Here is a 19032-nt window from a genome sequence, read left to right as displayed (position 1 = left end):
TTCAATGAATTGTTCCAATTCAAGTAATCCAACATTCACCCACAAGCATTCAGGCAGTTAATCAACTAAGCAGTTAGCCTCATGGTAAGCATGCTTTCATGGCAACATTTAACACACATGCAATATGCTAAAGCGTACACACTCACAGTGTACTCCGAGCCAAAACAAAGAACTGTTTAGAAATCATGCATGATCCTAGTTCATGTTAAGATGGCTAATGCAACACATGCGAGAATGCAACTAAAATAGGCTCGGCTATTCTAGTCATGTCATGTGAAATGCAACTTGATACATGTATTCAAATAAATGTATTGAAATACAATGTAGTTAGTATGATGCGTCGAGCCCGGTGCATGCAATACAGATGAATGGATGCACGCATGCCAGCATAAGGTATGCTAAACGAAATATGTCCTAAAACTAACCATCGTAAGCGGTTAAGTAAAAGAGAGAAAGAAATGGGGGTTGGAAGACATGCATCACACACACGCACGCTTATTACAACACTTGGCTCTCTCGAGGGAGAGACCGAATAAGAAGCTAACTAGCTAATCTAAGCTAGTTAAACTAATTATTACACGACAAATTAATTAAACTAATTATTACACGACAAATTAATTAACTAATCCTAGTTAACTAATTATTGCAAAACGAATTGAATAGCTAACGCATTAACTATTAACAGTACAAACCAAAGCGTAAACTAGCTATCTAAGCATGGCAGCTAAGGAAAGCAGTAAAACAGGAGGTTCTCAGAGGGAGAAGACTGGATGCATGCTCAGTCGCCTCGTTCGGAAATCCAATGCAATGCCCCGATTTGCCTCTGTTTTCATTTGTTCTCAGAAACTTGCACCAAGCTCCAGAAAGCTGAAACTTCACCTTGGGAGTCTTGTGGGAGGGTGGCCGACCACTTTTGGTCTTTCCAGACACCAGCCGACCACTTTTGGTTATTAAAAAACCAGAAAAGTGGTCGGCCAGCTAGTTTTTCTGGCTGGCCGACCAGTTGTTGCTGTTGAACTACAATTTGCTGCAACAGAGAGCAAGAAAGGGCATGACAATGTATTTGCAAGATATGTGCGCACAACCACCCTCTCTATCATGTCATGAACTCAAGGGAGTGTAGGTTCTCGAACCTCAGGCCACCAATCGTGCATTTCAATGCATGATGGCCGAGAGGCAAAGTTGCACAATTCAATATGAAATGAATGCACAAGTAAACACATAAAGCCTAAAACTCTATCATGTATGATCAAGAACGTCGGCGACCGAGGATTGAGGCACGTTTCATCACTTTAAGTATGAAACGTCCTTCTTTTCCCATGTTTGGACTAACACCTATTCCAAACACAATGCAACACATAACATGGCATGCACAATGCTATGAAACATGGAATATGCGATATGACTTAAGCATGCAAACATGCAAGGGACAAACATACAACAACATGTAATGCAACATGAACAACCTAACAAGGCTAATGGCCTGCACAATGCACAATGCTAATGCACGCATACTCAATGAAAGACAACATAAGCATGCAACAATATGATACAACGCAACTAGCATACACAATGCGAATGTCAACTAGCATACTCAATGCGAATGAGCTACATGGCATACACAATGCAATGATCGATATGGCATACTTGATGCAAATGGCCACTAGTATACACAATGCAATGAACATGGCACATACAATGCTCAATGTGACCTAAGCATGCAAACAACATGGCATACACAATGCAATGACTAACATGGCATACTTAATGTAATATGATTATGGCATACACAATGCGAATCAAGAACATGGCATGCGGAATGCAAACAATAACATAACATGCACAATGCGATGTAACATGGCATACACAACGCTCAATGGACTTAAACCAAAATGGATAGGCCTCAGCCATGTCCAAAATAGAGGCCATGATGCTAAAATAAAGGCATGAAATGCAAAACAAAGCATGCACATGCAAGTGCCCATTAACTAGGCCTAAGAGCACAACTATCAAGAGTGCTCAACAAGTGATAAACATAGAAGTGTAACCACATTATATGCACTGAAATTAGATATGAAATGATGTCAAATCATTCAAACACATCAAGTATAATATGCTAGGGTCCTTAAAGCATGAAACTAGCAAAGAGGACTACAAGGAAGGCATGCAATACATGGAAAATATGCATGAACCAACCATGGACAGAGCTGAAATAGGCCAAAACAAAGACCAAAACATGCTAAGATGGAGGCTCAAAGACCTAGGCATGCATGCATACACACTAGGCCACAAACTAGGCAACAATGCACAACACTTAAAGGTACTCAAAGGGTGAATGAAGTGAGAACATGGCAAGTCTATATTCTCTGAAATGTCATGTTAAGTAATGTTAAATCATGTACACAACACAAATGAAGCATGCAATGGTGCTCAAAGCTTGAAGCAAGCAAGGGCACTTGTACTACAACTATACAAAACATGAAGCATGTGACCAAGGCGACCCAAAATAGTCCTAGAACATGTTCAAATGAGTCTAAAACATGCATGGAAGGAAGCCAAAACAAGCTATCATGGAGGGCATAAGGCATGATGCATACAAGGCAAATAAGGTGGATTACACTACACCTATTAAGACCAAGCATGGAATGACTTAAGCAACAAAAATTAGAGTTATATCATGGAAAATAACGCCAAATAAGCACTGAAATGATGGCTCGCAAGCTATGGCATGAAGGCATACTCAAAGGTTCATGTTAAGGCATAAAGGGGCCAACCCTCCAACGCATTGAATTAGTGATAAATGTGGATGCATGGCCATGAAACATGGACTGAAATCACATAATAAATTATTCTAAATCATTAAAATAGTCCAAGTAATGCATGCTAGTGGACTCAATACACAAAGCCAACAAGCTAGATTGAACCAAGGCTATACAAAGCAAGTCATAAATGACCAAAACAACAAAAATCAGACCTTAAACATGCTAAAACATGAACAAAGTCTTCTCAGAGCTAAGCCAAAAGCATGCTAAAATGACATGTTACAACATGATGCATGTTAGGCTATTTTATGGAATTACACTACAAGTGCATGGAGCATGCAAAGGCCAACCAAACCAAACCCTAACAGAGGTATGACATGGCAAAACATCATCAAATACATGCTGAAATAGACTCAAAGTAAGCTAGAATGAGATGCTACTTCGTGAAGCATACAAGACTAGTTTAAGAGATTTACACTACAAGTGTATTAGGCATGCAAGAGCCAACCAAACTAAGGAAAAATAGATCTAAGGCATGTTAAACAACACCAAAAACCTGCTGAGATGGCCCCAAAATAAGCTAGAAAGACATGCTCAAACATGAGGCACACAAAGCTAGTTTGTAAGATTTCTACTAAAAGTGTATAAACCATGCACGGAGTGACCAAACCAGGTAAAAATAGTGGTATGCCACAGCAAAATAACCACAAATACAAGCTAAGATATGGCCAACATAAGCTTAACAAAGATGCTCAAACATGAGGCATGTGAAGCAAGTAAACAAAATACAAGGAGCGGGGATGACCCTCTCCTATTTAGGACACCAAAACCACCTTTCCACCACTGAAAATCCTCTGGATTTCAGTTGTAAAAAGGTCATGCAAAGGCTACAACAAGAGCCTAAAGGGATGGCTCAAAACAGGGCCTAACAAGGCCTAAGAAGGGGTAAACCACCCCAAATGAGAAAGTGACCTTAAACAAACTTCTTAAACATGCAAAAACAGAACCTTTTACAGTTAAGAGTTAAGCTTAAAAACGTATGCAAGAAGGGCTAAAAGCTTAAACAAGAATGGGGTTTTTAAGGGCTAGTGACTCACCCTTGAAGACCTTCTTCAAAGCTGCAACTCCAGCAAGTTTTCCAAGCTTAAACCAACCCAAGAACACCAAGAACAACCCCTAAGCACCTCAGTAGCAAAATGAGGGTGTTTGAGTGTGTGTTTGTGTGAAAAAGTAAGACAAAACTACACTTTTAAGGCACAAAAATGAAGCAAAGGGGAAGATAGATACAACTATGTATGTATAACTCTCAACCCTCAAATTTCTGAACCTAAAGGAGGGAGGAGGAGCCTCCCTCTTATAGAGAGCAAAAGCATAAGCTTCTTGAAGAAGCTAAGGCTCAAGGCCATCCCTCCATACACGTGTATGGAGGATGGTTCTTGTGCTCTCCAACTGTACCAGCTGGCCCAAAATATCTTCAGAAAGGTGTTGGAAAGTGGCCGACCAATTAAGTGGTCGGCCAGCTACTTTTTCTGGTCTGCCGGAAGAGAAAGTGGTCGGCCAATGTCTGGAAAGGCCAAAAGTGGTCGGCCAGGTGTCCAAATTGAAGCCCAGGAAGTTATCTTTCCAATGGCGCCAGCCTTGCATCAAAATTCCAACTGTGCAAAAAGTTATGCCTGTTTTGGTGAAGCCGCGCAGTTTCGATCCAACCGGATTGATGCCAAACTTCTCCCAAACTAGTTTTCTTCTCTCCTTTCTCATTTTCTTCAACTCCAAACCCATAAACAAGGTGTTTTGAATGATTTTTCAGAGATTTCATCTCTCTTTCATTCATTTCCACTTTGTCCTTGCTTGGTTTACCGAAAAGCGCAACATTTAACGAAATGCGAGCCTCGGAGCATCATAGGAAATTTGTTTCAAAAAATGTTTTGAAAGATAGGGTTTTAAGGTCTAAAAACCATTCAGAATAGCTTTGGTCCAAAATAAGGTGCAAGGTTGGGATTTGACTCTTCTTTCGCCGAAGAAACCAAACCTTTGCACTGCACAGCTTTCAACACCAAGTAGACCATCAGTAATGCCCAAGTCTTAAGGGCGGTCAAAAATGGGGTGTCTACAGTTGCCCCTCTTTGACAGAGCTCAGAGTCATGAAGTGATGTGAGTGAATGTCAAAGCCCAGAGATGACCCATTTTTGACAAGGCCGAAGACTTGGACAAACAAACAAAATACAGATGAATAAATGGTTGCCCCTGCAGGCTGCCTACGTATCCCTTTGCAAGGAATCAAACCAGTATAGTTCAAGGGCAGAATGCAAAATGATATGCAATATTACAAAACAATGTAATAATATACAATGTAACGAAACAATGCAAATGATATGCAATGTATTTGAGATGATCAAACCACAAGCAGTACAAAACCACACAAATATCATAAAAGGGATGGAGATGCAACATCAGACTACTTTTAACACAGAAAAGGCAGTGGGCACGAGCCGAACGACGCCTAACACAGGCTAAGTGCCTACATCCTCAGTACTGGCTTCAACCCAACATGGATGCTTACACATAACAGAACCGTGTTTTAACGTGAAAGGGGTGCGAGCACATGCAAAACTATGTGTTTCACAGAAAGACCACAAAGTACAAGTAATTGGGTGGTATGATACAAGTGAGGAATGATCTGCGGAGGAAAGATCGTGATCCTACATGCTAAATGCAACAAACTAAAATATGATGCAATGGATGCAATGGATGAATTGAATAAGACGCGCGGCCAAACCATATTTTGCTTAGAAAAGGCATAGACACGAAACAAACCACGTCTAACACAGAAATGGTGTCGTCACCGTCAAACCACAATTCCCTTAGTGGTGTGGGTGCGTACACATAATCACATAACCATGTTTTAACGTGAAAAGTATGGGCACATGCCAGACTAAGCTTAACATGGAAAGGCACAAGCGATACAATGGATATGCAGTGAATGCATGCGATAAATGCTATGTACAATGCAATAGACATACTAGATGATGTAGTAGTTAGGAAGTGAAGGTACCTTACAGGGGTAATTGGCAATAACCTACCTCAGTAATGTCCTACCTCATGCTAATGTGGGAATCTTCTCCTTCTTCTCGATTGAACCACAAGTACTACTTTTCTCCCTGGCTATGGTCGTAGCTTTCTCTATTCTCCAACAGGGTGACAGACTAGGTTGGTTCAGTATCCAGAATTGAGGTGCATACCCGCTACCTCAACCTATGGGGCTTCCATACAGATTTCAAGCCGGGGATATACCCCTGGGTATTTAAACCAGACTTTAGTCTCGAAAATCGCAAACCTTTGCGTTCTAGGCATGAGCCATTCGAACTCTAGTTTCCACTATCTCAGTTGATCTCTTAGGAACTCATAACAAACACAGGCAGGTGTCTATACCAGACCACCGGAAGTCGTTCGGGCATGACAAACACCAAAGGAATTACACCTTCAGAGGATTTAAGGTCTCCTAGACCAGAGAGTGCACAAGAAAGTACGATGTGCAAGAAAGCACGAGTGCACAAGAAAGTGCGATGCACAAGAAAGCGCGATGTGCAAGAAAGCACGAGTGCACAAGAAAGTGCGATGCGCAAGGAAGCGCGAGTGCACAAGAAAGTGCGATGCGCAAGAAAGCGCGAGTGCACAAGACAGTGCGATGCGCAAGAAAGCGCGAGTGCATAAGAAAGTGTGATGCACAAGGAAGCGTAAGTGCACAAGAAAGTGCGATGCGCAAGGAAGCGCGAGTGCACAAGACAGTGCGATGCGCAAGAAAGCGCGAATACACAAGAAAGTGCGATGCGCAAGAGAGCGTGAGTGCACAAGAAAGTGCGATGTGCAAGGAAGTGCGAGTGCACAAGACAGTGCGATGCATAAGAAAGCGCGAATAGACAAGAAAGTGCGATGCGTAAGAAAGCGCTAGTGCACCAGAAAGTGCGATGCGCAAGAAAGCGCGAGTGCACAAGAAAGTGCGATGCGCAAGAAAGCGCGAGTGAGATACAAAAAGTAAGTGCACGAGACAGTGCGAGTGAGATACAATACACAAGAAGGTGCGAGGAATGTGCACAAAAGAAGTGCGATAAAATGCATGTTCTATGCAAGTGAGGTGCATTTTCTATGCAAAAGATACGAGCATTTTCTATACAAGTACAAGGGCATTTTCCATGCATGAAACAAGAGCATATTCTATGCAATATTGAAAGTGTACTCCATGCATGTGGCAATCATATTCTGTGTAACAGTGAAAACACATTGAAGGAAACGAGCAACACTCAGCATAATGCGTCATGTACATTATGAGATGCGTATAGGGCACTCTGCCACAACCTATTGAAATGTACTATAGGGGGAGGCAACTCAACAGGACTCTGTTAAGCATAAAAACAAAGTCAATAGCAAGAGTAGCCAATCACGCAGTTTAAAACAACCCATATGTATGAACATGTAGGTATAAAGCACATGCATTAATCAGAGGGAATATGGCAATCCCCAAGAGGGTTTTGAAATGGTCGGAGACAGTTTTCGAAAGTTGAATCGTATCAGAATCATCATGGGGGTAAACTCACCCTAATTTAGGGAAAAGTGCCCAACAGATGGCTTTGGCAAACTAAAAAATAGGTTGGATCTAAACCCCTTGTTCAATTGATGACCCGATCAGATGCACTAAAAATTGCCCCTAGTGTCCAGTCATTGGCCATCGATTGGGTTTTATGCCCCTTGTTCAATTGATGACCCAATCAAATACACTGAAAATTGCCCCTAGTGTCCAGCCATTGGGCACTATTTTAAACATTATGCAGGCACAGGTAATGGAGATCATCAAATCCGTTGTCAACCTATCAGACTCATGCCTCTCTTCTGGCATATTAAGAACCCACTTCAGTCCCTTCCAAAGCAGTGATAGATTCCTCATATACACTAATCATAAATGTGTTGCCCCTTTTATAGGCACCCTTAGCTCGTTTATGGATTCCACACATGGACTTGTTTCCGAGTTAGAACGAACATTTGTGTATGGAATTTTGACCATGCCACTCTGTTAAACTTTTGAGCGACAGACCTACTAGGGTGACTCGATGAATAGCCCTTTTTGACAACACCACAGACGTGTTATGGTGACTCGAATAACGACATGCTATGGTGACTCAATACAGAGTGCAGACTGAGACAAACACTAGGCACGGCACGACAGAACTCACAACTGATCCAAAAGCAGAAAAAGACTCAAGGTAATTGATCATTCATAGTGCCCCTAGTTTTACTTATGCTCCCTTTAAAATTCAATTTTAATTCCTGTTTTGCTCAAGAAAGAGATTCTACTGATAAGTTCAAGTATTGAAAATTGCTCCACTTGTCGATTCAAGTTAGTTCTTTCTTACCCAGCGCAAGTATATGATATGCACAGCGGTCGGTGTAGCTCATGATTTGATGTGAAGCTAACAACATGACTTGGGCAAGGTGATTGAGTTGAGACAGAATGAGATGGATATGACTAAGACCGAACTTCAGGATGAAGTTGCCTACGTATCCCAAGAATGGGAATCACGTCAACGTAGTTCATGGCTAAGGTTCCCTCGGGTATTTAACCTCTCCTTTTACGCTCTGACTTTTGCCAAAGTCGCCCCTTCAGGGTTTTCAACCTTGCGAGCTCTATTTATTTAATTTCTCATTTTTCACGCTCTAACTTTTGCGTAGGTCGCCCTTTCAGGTTTTCGGCCTAGCGAGCCTCTCAAGGATAATGATACAACATTTGTGGTAAATGTGGTGAATTTGATCAATGGTCACCCTTGTCCTAATCACTAGAACTAACTTCGCCTTGATTTGAGCTTGGTTCTCCAGCATGTCTTCTTCTTTTCTCTTGCTCCATTTTGAAGGTTGGCTCTTCTTGCACTGTGGTACCTCCACACATTGGGTTTCCTGAATTCATACAAAAATTCCTTTCCTGATAGTTGATTGGATTTCATTCGAATGGATGCCCCTGGCTTGACGATTAACTTCTTTCCTTTTTCCGTTCTTTTCTTTTTTCTGCTCTTATTTCCATTTCTTTTTTCTTTTTTCTCTCAATTCTTTTCATTTTTTCTTTTTTTTCTCTTTTCTTCTTTCAATTTTCTTTTTCTGTTTGTTTTTTTTTATTTATTTTCTCTTTGAAATAATAAAAACACCAAGGGAAGAGATCCTATGACTTGTGAAATCTAAAAGTTGCTCTATGTTTGTAGGTCTGAAAGCTGCCTTGTGCTTGTCAAAATGATCGCCTGACGGTGAAGAGAATCCCTAGGACAAAGTAAAATACTGCACACAATTCTGAAACTAACTTCGCAAGCTTTGCAAAAGAAAAAGTTGAAAATTCTTGACATCGTGAATGACTTTGTGCCGACAAGTCAGAATTCACTCAAACTATTCAAGGGATCCTTCTCAATACTCCAGCTTATTAGCGGAATTTCATTCAGAAAACAATTTCAAAAACAAATTCAAAGTCTTTTTCTATTTACCAAAGGTCACACATGCATCACTATAGGCACAATAAAATGATCAAAAACTCAACTCCCATTTTCTTATAAAGATGAAGACCTGAAGATACATGAGAGCGACTCAAAGGAAAAGACTCAACTGACGCAACAACGCAAGAAAAGGCAGAAAATAGCATTCTCAACAAAACTATTTACAAGACACAACTTAAAACAAAATAAAGCATTTTTGAAACAAAAAGGGGATTACCCTTCTCCAAGTCCATCCGCAGAATTCAAAAACAACTTGAAGTGGCCCACAGGAGGGTCCAGACCTGCCTTCAATACACATCCATGCCCAAAAAGGTTGGTTTCAGACTTTTACCTTAGTTGAGACTGAGGTTTCTCATTCCAACCACCAGTGTTGACAGCACTGCTTCATAAATCTTCCACATATCAAGATCAAGTGAATTTTCCATCTCTTCAACGATGTTGTTTTCTTTGTTTAGACTGGAATCAGAAGATTCTGGGATAAACTCAATGGGTTCAGGCTCATTAGCGAGTATGATATGTTGGCTAGGGGAATGTTTGGCCATTGGCAAGCTATTTGTGGATTTTATGTTATGGCATGGCAATCTATTGCGGTCAGGGAGGAGGTCACTGACATCTTTGGGATTTTCAGGTGGAGTGATGACTTTCTCATCAAACAGGTCTTGAATTTCATGGCGAAGGCGAAAACAACTGTTAGTGCCATGACCGGCTTGTTGATGAAAGGCACAGTACTTGGCCAGATCATGTGAGAGAGAGAGATTATTTGGGAGAGGCCGAGGCTCAAGGGGGTTAGAGATGGTCTTTTTCGATCAACACAGTCATGGCTTTGGATAAGGACATATAAAGCGGGGCAAAGAACCTTTTGCCTCAGGGTAGGTACTTCGAGGTTTGTGAGGTTGTGTTGGAGGTACCGGCGAAAGGGTCGGCAGGTGTTGACTGGGTTTGTCAATCTCTTTCGAGTGTAGGACTGGAACTGAAAGGAGTCTTTCTGGTACAACATCCCTTGTCCCGGCTTGCCCCTTGATTCGGAATGCCCTCATCTTGAGTAGCAAAAGTGTCATCCACCATTTTTACAACAACTGTAAGCACTTGCTGTCTACTTAACCCTCTAACCTTCAATGCCTTGATAACCCACTGAAGTTGTACATGAAGATCAATACTTGCCCCGGCTTTGTCTCTGCTACCTACTTCTGTTTGGCCAAGGGATTGGATTGCTATGTCAGAGCGGAGCCCAATTGTTGTTGCCACGTCACCACCCAGACTTGGAATAGTTTCGGATTGGTCTTTTTCACCTTCAAATTGCCCCAAGGTTGAGGATCTTTGTGATGGGATCGAAACACCAAATGTTAAATCTGCCACTGTTCCTTGAAGGTTTTCAATCATTCCCAACATCTCAGCAATAGTGAGTTCACTCATGTTGCGCCCTCGGCGTCCCTGAACCGGATTGGGTGCATCCATCATACACAAATCAGTACTTTCCGGAATGCACACCTTAGGCTTGGGTAAATGGGCCGGGGTGATGTATATGCTGGGGTTAAAGGTAGGCAGTAGTGTATAGACGAGATTAAGGTAGGCAAGAGATGTTTGGTCATTGGGGTCTAGAGATGGAGCTATCGTCTGGTTGTTGATGAGATTCTGGACCTTATGACGAAGGCGGTAGCAACGATTGGTGCCATGACCGCGCTGCTGATAGTACATACAGGACTTGGTGGGGTTATGTCTGGCAGAGAGTGGGTCAGGCAGAGGTTAAGGATCGAGGGGTTTGAGATACCCTCTTTCCATCAAGACTTTTAGTGCGCTGGTTAGGCTCATATAGAGGGGGTTGAAAATTCTGCCTTGTGCTCGGGCTGGGCTGGCTGTTTGTAGGCTTGGTTTGGCAAAAGGGTCTGCTGTGGCGACTGTGTTGATTTCAGTGGGTTTGGGAGTAGTGCTACTACCAGCATTGGTACTCCCGGCAATCACCCTCCTTATCGGTTCACTTGTTCTGGGAATGATCCCACTATTGAACGCATTCTCGATTTGACCCCCAATTCATGCAATCTTTTGTAAGTGAACAGTGGAACCACTATTAACTTCTGCAACAAGTTAGACTCAAGGTTCTGCACTACTATCAGCACTTGGTCCTTCTCAGAAGGGCGACCTTCCATCTGTGCCGCCTTTGATCTCTACCTTACAACAAATTCTGCAAAAGACTCTGTAGGATTCTGACAAGTTGCTTCAAGCTCTTGAATGGTCACTTCGAGTTGGGTGTTGTAAGAGTACTAATTGGCAAACGCCTCAGTCAACTCTTCCCAGTTCTGCTTCACTGTATCCTCTAACTTGGCGTACCAAGTGGCTGCTACACCTGACAGGGTTCTCCCATGCAGAGAGAGCTTTTGAGGCTTAGTCAGACCTACCGGTTTCATGATGTCCAAGAAAAGCCGGATGTGTACCATGGGATCTCCAGACCCGTCAAAACGGTTAATGTATGGCATTTTGAATCTGTTTGGGAGCTGTACGGCAGCCTCGGCGTATCCATCCTCAATGTTGGGAATGGAATCAAGCCCCTGTGCCTTTTTGAATTGCTTCTCAAGATTAGCAATTTTTACTGAGGTCAAGTTGAGCTCATTAATATCACGGGGATAAAGCCTCTAATTAGGCTGCACCAAGGGTCTGAAAATTTGGGCTTGAGCCAACCCTTCTCGGGGATCCGAACCATGCGAATCTTCAGCTGGCAGAAGTGGGTCAAAATTCGACTGGGGTCCCAAGACTGGATGTGTGGTAGATGCCCCAGATGGGCGCTACATTCCAGCATTGGTCTCATCTTGTATAGCAATTCCCTGGTTTAGGGCCATTCTCATGGCCACAGCTTCTTCTGGACTCTGAGCCATCACGGGTCTGCTGAGTTGAATAGGAGTAACCTAAATACTGACCAACAAGGATTTCGACCTGGCTATACTTGATGTATCTGAACTGGATTAGTTTAGACAGGTTTGACTAGATTGGGCTTTTTCAGAGTGGGCCTTTTCTGGGATTGAATGGACTGTGATCGGTTAAGGTAGGTACTGCTCCTTCTCTGGCTCAAACAAACCTTGCATTGAAAACAAATGCTCCATTAGATCGGGATACCAGATATGCTGGTAAAAACAAAACAAGATACAATTTTTCCTCGGGTTCTGGTTCTGGTTCTGGTTCTGGTATATTTCCACCATATTGAACACAAACCCCTGGATTTTGACCCAAATTTGATTCTGATATGATCCCCAAGATTTGAAGAGGTCCACCTTCATATTAAGACTCTCAAAGGATTGTGTCACACATTCCCAATGAATTCACATTCTGCACAAAAGCACTCAAAACACCTCTATGAGAGGTTAGGATTGCCCCGTCCTATATTGTTAGGAGCTAGGGCTTCACTACGTATACAGCAGTTTCAAACAACCTAAAATCGGGTAAGCAACCTGTCCTAACTTGGAATGGTCACTATGGATTCCGATATGCACTAGGTCGAATGGTCGAAAAGGGTGCCCCGGTAACAACCGGGGTTTGTGTTCCCATCGTGGCAGAGCCCGTAACCGGTCAGCCTTATGGCACGGTTCTCAAAGCGGGCCTCCGGCAAACTGTTCAGGAATAGCATACAGGAAACACGGTGTCCTAGGCGCACCAATGCAAATGCAATGCAAAGAGACACATAAGTGTAGTTAAAACAAGATATCATGAGTTTGAGTCAAGCTTTCTAAATCCCCAGCAGAGTCGCCAGAAACTGTAGACGCGCTCCCGGGAACTCTCCGATATCCTCACCTCCAAGGGCGCAGATCTCATTTTGTTCTGAGCTACTACAGTTCGGACTCAATGTCACGGTTCTGAATCTAATCTTACAATGTGCGATGTAAGACCGATAAATCACCAAAGAGTCCAAATTTGGCAAATCGTTTTGGAAAACTGATTTTAATAAAGAAGTGCCAAACATGGACTGCTTTGCTAGATACAGAGTCACCACCTAAATATTTTATTTTGGGAATTTAGGAAACCCTAACTCGTGCCTAAGGCCACGTGTTCGTCATCACCAAAGTTGCCTCAGCTCGAGAACTTGGGTACGAAAGGGGAAGGTCATGCAATGAGCACCCCCGCTCGCCCGATCAAAGATCGGCCTGTACTAAGCATGATATCTTGTTTTTGAAAACACATGTGTTCTTCTTCCGGTTAATTAGCTAATCTTACTATGTGATGCGCACATCAAACAAGTATAGACTAGATCGCCTAATTTGGAATAAAACATTACATATTCATTTGAAAACGGTTTGAAGTTTGCTACTCGCAAGTAGGCTAAAATGCGGATTTCAATGAATTGTTCCAATTCAAGTAATCCAACCTTCACCAACAAGCATTCAGGCAGTTAATCAACTAAGCAGTTAGCCTCATGGTAAGCATGCTTTCATGGCAACATTTAACACACATGCAATATGCTAAAGCGTAAACACTCTCAGTGTATTCCGAGCCAAAACAAAGAACTATTTAGAAATCATGCATGATCCTAGTTCATGTTAAGATGGCTAATGCAACACATGCGAGAATGCAACTAAAATAGGCTCGGCTATTCTAGTCATGTCATGTGAAATGCAACTTGATACATGTATTCAAATAAATGTATTGAAATACAATGCAATTAGTATGATGCGTCGAGCCCAGTGCATGCAATACAGATGAATGGATGCACGCATGCGAGCATAAGGTATGCTAAATGAAATATGTCCTAAAACTAACCATCGTAAGCGGTTAAGTAAAAGGGAGAAAGAAATGAGGGTTGGAAGACATGCATCACACACACGCATGCTTATTACAACACTTGGCTCTCTCGAGGGAGAGACCGAATAAGAAGCTAACTAGCTAACCTAAGCTAATTAAGCTAATTATTACACAACAAATTAATTAACTAATCCTAGTTAACTAATTATTACAAAACGAATTGAATAGCTAACGCATTAACTATTAAGAGTACAAACCAAAGCGTAAACTAGCTATCTAAGCATGGAAGCTAAGGAAAGCAGTAAAATAGGAGGTTCTCGGAGGGAGATGACTAAATGCATGCTCAGTCACCTCATTCGAAAATCCAATGCGATGCCTCGATTTGCCTTTATTTTCATTTGTTCTCAGAAACTTGCACCAAGCCCCAAAAAGCTGAAACTTCACCTTGGGAGTCTTGTGGGAGGGTGGCCGACCACTTTTGGTCTCTCCAGACACCTGCCAACCACTTTTGGTTGTTGAAAAACCAGAAAAGTGGTCGGCCAGCTAGTTTTTCTGGCTGGCCGACCAGTTGTTGCTGCTGAACTACAATTTGCTGCAATAGAGAGCAAGAAAGGGCATGGCAATGTATTTGCAAGATATGTGTGCACAACCACCCTCCCTATCATGTCATTAACTCAAGGAGGTGTAGGTTCTCGACCCTCGGGCCACCAATTGCGCATTTCAATGTATGATGGCCGAGAGGCGAAGTTGCACAATTCAATATGAAATGAATGCACAAGTAAACACATAAAGCCTAAAACTCTAACATGTATGATCAAGAGCGTCGGCAACCGGGGATTGAGGCACGTTTCATCACTTTAAGTATGAAAATTCCTTCTTTTCCCATGTTTGGACAAACACCTATTCCAAACACAATGCAACACATAACATGGCATGCACAATGCTATAAAACATGGAATATGCGATATGACTTAAGCATGCAAACATGCAAGGGACAAACATACAACAACATGTAATGCAACATGAACAACCTAACAAGGCTAATGGCATGCACAATGCACAATGCTAATGCATGCATACCCAATGCAAGACAACGTAAGTATGCAACAATATGATACAATGCAACTAGCATACACAATGCGAATATCAACTAGCATACTCAATGCGAATGAGCTACATGGCATACACAATGTAATGATCGATATGGCATACTTGATGCAAACGGCCACTAGTATACACAATGCAATGAACATGGCATATAAAATGCTCAATGTGACCTAAGCATGCAAACAACATGGCATACACAATGCAATGACTAACATGGCATACTTAATGTAATATGAATATGGCATACACAATGCGAATCAAGAACATGGCATGCGCAATGCAAACAATAACATAACATGCACGATGCGATGTAACATGGCATACACAATGCTCAATGGACTTAAACCAAAATGGATAGGCCTCAGCCATGTCCAAAATAGAGGCCATGATACTAAAATAAAGGCATGAAATGCAAAACAAAGCATGCATATACAAGTGCCCATTAACTAGGCCTAAGAGCACAACTATCAAGAGTGCTCAACAAGTGATAAACATGGAAGTGTAACCATGTGATACCCCTGTCCTGTAGTATGCTAATTGGTCCTTAATTTGAGTATGATTATGTGTTTAGCATGATTTTATGTGCCATTATATGAATATATGTGATTTTGAAGTTTTATCTGTTCACCGTAGGAATATCTGTTTGAATAATCTGTTTTGGAAATTAAATTGAAGGCCTTATCGGCCACAGAACCCGAAATTGATTACGCCATTGTGATTAGCATAATTTTTAGAGCCTATGGGGAAATTTAATTAGAAATTGATTCTGGTCAGATTAAATCGATTAAATTGTTGAATTAGAGCCTAATTGCTTTATTATTTTAATATTGGCCTTAGTGGGTTTTGTTGTCAAGGCTTTAAAACACTCAATCTCTCCCTCCCTAGCCTCATTTTGACTAATGATAAACTCAAAGAAGAGAAGAGAGGGTCGGTTGGAACAAGAGAGAGAGTAGGAGATTGAGGGTTTGGCTTAAAGCTTGGAAGTTTTGGAGATTTAGCTCAAGAATTGACTACGGCTTAGAAGATCAAAGCTTCTAGGTGAGTAATTCTTGGATTATAGTTTGTAATTTTGTGTGTTCAAGCTAATTTGGTGATCAAGAGTGAGATTGAAATGAAATTGTGCTGGATTTGTTGAATTGAAGCTTAATATGTGCATGCATGTAAAGACTTACTTTGAAATTGCATGTTTGAACACAATTGTGTATAATTCATGTGAAATGATAAAGGAAACTCATGTTTTGATCACCATTTGTGTTATCTAAGTTGAGAATGTGGCTAATTCATCACATGCATGTACAAATTGAGAAGATATGAGCTTGAATGCATAAGTTTGTTATGTTGGTGTTGAGTATGGCATATTTTGGGACATACATGTAGATAAATCAAGAAATTGAGCCTCATGATGTTATAATCTTGTATTGGTGCCATGTTAGTATGATTATATTTGAGATTTGGGCCATTGCATGCAAGTAATGTAGCTGGAAATTCGAATTGGAGCTCAAGAACTCAATCTGGAAAACCCAGATTTTTTATGTCCGCTCGAGCGGGGGAAGATCCGCTCGAGCGGGAAAATCGTGCTCCCAGCACTTTTTGCAGAGTTGGATGTCCGCTCGAGCGGGATATCTCACGCTTGAGCGGGGAGCTTTTGTAGACAGGCCTTTTGCTCGAGCGCTCTATCCCACGCTCGAGTGTATTTTTCATGCAACCAGTACTTTTGCAGGTCTTAAGGGTCCGCTTGAGCGGATAAGTTGACGCTCGAGCGGGGACCCTGTTCTCTGAAATTTTGTATGCTCGTTCTGTGTTTCGTTTTCCGTTTTCTTTCACTTGTAAGCACTCTTAGGCATATGCTAAGCTTTGTAAATGAGTTAATGAGATAAGAATAAAGCCTAAAGAGGAATATGTGAATCAATGAACGGATTGAACTGTTAGTGACCCTTTTGTGTTCATGAAATGTGTAGGGTCAAGCTCCAGGGCAAATCCACAAGCCGATCACTGTGAGTAATATCGATATTTGAAAGCTTGTCAATGTCCAATTGTTATTTCCCTTATAAGCTTTATGAGTTGCTAATTGGGATTGTGGACCAAAGGTCGTTTTGATAGAAATGAATGGACCGAAGGTCGTTTTGACATGAATGAGTGGGCCGAAGGCCGTTTTGACATAAATGAATGGGCCGAAGGCCGTTTTGACATGAATGGAAATCTGATTGGGTCAAAGGCCAGTATGTTTGAAACTACAGTCGTTTGATCTGAATTTTGTATAAGTGTATATATGTTAAGCAGAAATATGCATTAGGCCCAAGGCCGTTCGGAGCATGTTGTTCTTCATATTGCTTGTGTAACTTATGTATTCGATATTATTCACTGGGAAATCGCTCACGCTCATTCATGTGTTTGTATGTGAGCCGAGGGAAGTCCAAACCCAGCCCCAGTGAAGTCTGCCAGGAACAACATGAGTTTTGGAGAGTCAGTCTTGTGTCTCACGTACGAGACCCATCCTTGCCATTTTGTTATGTATTTATATTTTGTCTTGTTGGCAAGGACATTTGTGTACATCTGTTTATAGTGTTTGGATGATCCTGTCTGTAAAGGATTTTGTGATACTGTACTTGTTGTGGGTTATTAACGTATATATGCATGGTTTGTTTTGAGTGCATATAAGCACGGCTTTATGGACAAAGTTTTAAAATTTTGCTTCCGTTTGGCCCCTTTACTCTGATGAGTTATGTCTGTTAAGGTTTGAGGCCGTAAGTAATCTTAGGATTACTGGTCGGTTATGTCCTTAACCCATAGGGGCGGGTTCGGGTCATGACAAACCACATTATATGCACTGAAATTAGATATGAAATGATGCCAAATCATTCAAACACATCAAGTATAACATGTTAGGGTCCTTAAAGCATGAAACTAGCAAAGAGGACTACAAGGAAGGCATGCAATACATGGCAAATATGCATGAACCAGCCATGGACAGAGCAGAAATAGGCCAAAACAAAGACCAAAACATGCTAAGATGGAGGCTCAAAGACCTAGGCATGCAAGCATACACACTAGGCCACAAAACTAGGCAACAATGCACAACACTTAAAGGCACTCAAAGGGTGAATGAAGTGAGAACATGGCAAGTCTATATTCTCTAAAATGTCATGTTAAGTAATGTCAAATCATGTACACAACACAAATGAAGCATGCAATGGTGCTCAAAGCAGGAAGCAAGCAAGGGCACTTGTACTACAACTATACAAAACATGAAGAATGTGACCAAGGCGACCCAAAACAGTCCTAGAACATGTTAAAATGAGTCTAAAACATGCATGGAAGGAAGCCAAAACAAGCTATCATGGAGGGCATAAGGCATGATGCATACAAGGCAAATAAGGTGGATTACACTACACCTATTAAAACCAAGCATGGAATGACTTAAGAAACAAAAATTAGACTTATATCATGGCATAATAACCCCAAATAAGCACTGAAATAATGGCTCGCAAGCTATGGCATGAAGGCATACGCAATGGTTCATGTTAAGGCATAAAGGAGCCAACCCTCCAGCGCATTGAATGAGTGATAAATGTGGATGCATGGCCATGAAACATGGACTGAAATCACATAATAAATGATTCCAAATCATTAAAATAGTCCAAGTAATGCATGCTAGTGGACTCAATACACAAAGCCAACAAGCTAGATTGAACCAAAGCTATACAAAGCAAGTCATGAATGACCAAAACAACACAAATCAGACCTTAAACATGCTAAAACATAAACAAAGCCTTCTTAGAGCTAAGCCAATAGTATGCTAAAATGACATGTTACAACATGATGCATGTTAGGCTATTTCATGGAATTGCACTACAAGTGCATGAAGCATGCAAAGGCCAACCAAACCAAACCAAACCCTAACAAAGGTATGACATGGC

The sequence above is a fragment of the Camellia sinensis genome, chromosome 15, assembly GCF_055761805.1.
Source record: "Camellia sinensis isolate YWXY chromosome 15, ASM5576180v1, whole genome shotgun sequence".
In the NCBI taxonomy this organism is placed as follows: Eukaryota; Viridiplantae; Streptophyta; class Magnoliopsida; order Ericales; family Theaceae; genus Camellia; species Camellia sinensis.
Note: the sequence above shows the minus strand (reverse complement) of the source record.